General features: G+C 46.0%; 1 long non-coding RNA gene across 1 annotated transcript; it reads left to right on the top strand.

Moving 5' to 3' along the window:
• The first annotated feature begins 600 nt into the window (after nucleotides 1-600).
• On the top strand, nucleotides 601-2,890 carry LOC310849067. Its single transcript, XR_014566763.1, has 2 exons — nucleotides 601-1,501; nucleotides 2,558-2,890. It is a non-coding gene; the product is annotated as an uncharacterized lncRNA (long non-coding RNA).
• The last annotated feature ends 268 nt before the right edge of the window (nucleotides 2,891-3,158 follow it).

Raw genomic sequence — 3,158 nt, 5'->3', positions numbered from 1 at the left:
ACTTTGAGAGAAAATACGTATGTTTAGAAATGTATAATTAAAAATAGCATTTTGGAGCAGATTTTTTAAAAATTGCAAATTGGTGCAGAAACTGATGGCATGGATTTGGGGGGGGTGTGATTGCATGTGAAAGAGAAATGGACAGGAAACAGAATTATTCATCCATCTTTACTTAGAGCACATGAAAGGGTCTTGACACCCAGTATGTAAAACTCCCTACTCTCATTTGATCAGACTGTCTATTACTCCGCCAGTGCCCTTTCACTGCTATGGTTCCTTTCCCTGCAAGCCTTTCATTTAAAGTGCTGCACAGGTTTTCTGAATAATCCTGGCCTTCTCCTTTAGTTTCATTTTTGTGTGTGCCTTTCTGCTGCTTATTGTATTTTATTGAATATTGTTTCAGTGTCAGACTGAAGGAAGCCATATTTATGTATTCACATAGGGCTCTTCTCTTCATGGGGATGTGAACCTTGATGGACCAGAGTTCTGATTTCTATGGAGGGTACCCTACACTAGTACATTTTTATTTGTGTGGTCCTCTGTCAGATTGATGACAATCACATACCACCAGGTTTGTGTGCCTGGCATACGCATTGGCATCTGTGGTGTAGGGCTAGCCCATACATTCTTCTTTTGTACATTTGGTTTCCATGGGTACCAAACACCTGAGCAAAGCTGTTATTCCTGTTTTATTGGTTTTTTAGGGTGCCTCCATTTTGGAGAGGAAACAAATACGGGTCCCTATACAAAATAAACAAACAGATTGAGGCCTTAGCTGCACCTGGAGGCCTTATTGTGTAGGCTGGGAAGCATCATATAGTGAGGGAGATTCTATTTTTGGGTGTGCTGGCTTTTGAATGTGTGGTTTCATTGGGCTATTATGCGTTAGTTTTAAAAATCGTGTTTATGCTGGTTACCTGCTGAAACCCAGTGTGTGCAATCTCCATATTTGACAGCACCCTGGAAGGCATCTGCATGAGCATGAGCCTCCTGAATTTCAATTCCATCCCTGTTAGTTCAGGAGGAGAGGCAGGAGAGAATTAATCAATGGCTGCTCCTTGGTCTATTTATCAAAACACGAAGGCCAGGATTAATACATTTTGGGCCGTGCACTGTGTTGCAAGGAGTTTCCAGCCGCAGGAGTTCTACTTTCAGAGTTCCTAGAGAATTAGCTTTTTAACAAGCTTTGGCAATGTACATTTCCTATAGCTTGCTGGATTGGAAATGAATGCAGCCGTTCACTACTGCCTACCAAGGAAAAAGTTAAGGCTTGCGTTCCACCCAACTCATGTAAGTATATTTTCCTTGCAAAAGTTTACTCCTAATTTCCACTTACATATATTTTCACGTTTCCTCATGGACTGGACAGATAAGTGACAGGTCAGCTTGTGCAGGGTTCCAAATCATTGTGATGATCACGGCTCTTTTTTCAGCCGGAACTTGCCGGAACTCGGTTCTGGCACCTCTCAGGTGGGTGCCATTGCCATTATAAGAAAACAAGGTTTGTTCTGACACCTCCTTTCTAGAAAAACTAGCACTGGTGAGGATTATAAAGCATGTTCTCACTAGCAGAGAGCACGTGTTGCGGTTGGGGGAACAGGCCACCATCATGACTAGGCAAATTTGGTGGAACCCAAGCCTGTAAAGGGTTAACTGGGTTGCTGGGAATTTTTGAGTGTTGCCAATTCGGAGGAGGGGTCAGAGTCTATAAATATAGGAGACAGACGATAGGCGTCCTCTTGGCCGTTTTGCTTCGGATCACCCGCCCCCTCCCTTTTATAGGGTGGTTCTTGGGTTCAATTGACCTTCCTATGCCTGTCATGGGGTCGTTCGCCTTTGAGTGGGGGCCTGGTAGGAATTTTGCCATTTGGCTGATTGGCTGTTGCCATTTGGTTTTTGCCTACTGCGTAGCAAATCGTCACAACCTGTAAGGTTGGCGGTTAGGCATTGGTTAAATTGGTGCTTGGAGGGGTAAGGTGCCTATCCCTCCAAATGATGCGGAAAGGGAATTCCGTTAAAGGAATCCAGGGGCTTGCCATTCTTTCGTCCTTGTCCGTGGTGCCGGACTTGGGCTGTGCAAGCCCCACCGGAACATGAGGGTGAGAAGTGTTGGACTGATTCCCAGCCTCATTTCTCTCCCAATACTTGTTTCCCACGCTGGCTTCCGGTGGTGTCCGGAAGGGACCAGCTCTGTCCTTGGGGGGCAAGGACAGATAGTCATAACCAATGCCTAAGCAACCACTCACATTTTTTGTATTTAAATAAAGTTGTGGCCAAAATTATGCCAAAAACCTTAAACAAAAATTGACGTGTGATGTGTGCAATTTTTGGGGGGTGGCACTGTCTGACTCAACATGCAACTGCGTTCAACTGAAAGGGAGTAGCCTCTTCCTTTAGACCTTTGTGCTGAACATGCCAAGATTGGGGGAGGGGGAAGTGAGGGGCAGTGTCAGGGACTGGTCTGGGCAGGAGAGATGGGAAGGGCCCCCTCAGTCTGCTTAGCTCCTCTTGGGAGAAGATGGGGAGTGGGAAGTTTCGCCCTCCCTGTCTCCAGCAGTTTCAGAAGGAGAAGGAGGCAGGGCTGTTTCACATCTGCATGAAAAAATGTCTAGCTATGAGATAGTGGAGGAGGGAGGAAGTTGGAGAGCAGCCAGCAGAGCCCTCCCTGGAGAGTCTGGAAGATCCTCCTTCACCAAGGACTCGTAGGTCCCTACGCATTCAAGAACAAAGGATGCAAAGGAATATGGCTCCTGGGACTTCCCGTAGATTTTCAGGATGTTGTTGGGGACGGAAGAGGAAGTGCTCAGAGTAGCCAAAGTCTCCTATGCGTGGAGACATGGATCTTTTATCTTGCAACCAGATGACTGAATAAAAAGTCATAAAATATGAACTGTTTGTTCTTCTTGCCTCTGAGGCTAACGGAGGAGTAGAGGATACTCCCCACCTGACAGGCAGCATGAACAGGGCCTTGTGGTGAGAGAGGCACAAATGCCCCCTGTTCCCTATAGAGTTTGAGCCCTAACACACTCACCTGGATGCCTGGGGAGGGCTTCTGTCTATCAAAAACTCTTCTTTTTTAATGAGTTAGAGAAGCATCAGAAGTTCTGCTGCAGAATCATGTCTTACCTGGCAAGGTTAACTTGCCCAGATCTCGAAAT

The sequence above is a fragment of the Podarcis gaigeae genome (assembly GCF_964106915.1).
Source record: "Podarcis gaigeae genome assembly, chromosome: 7".
Classification (NCBI taxonomy): Eukaryota; Metazoa; Chordata; class Lepidosauria; order Squamata; family Lacertidae; genus Podarcis; species Podarcis gaigeae.
Note: the sequence above shows the minus strand (reverse complement) of the source record. Positions and strands in the feature narration are given on the sequence as shown.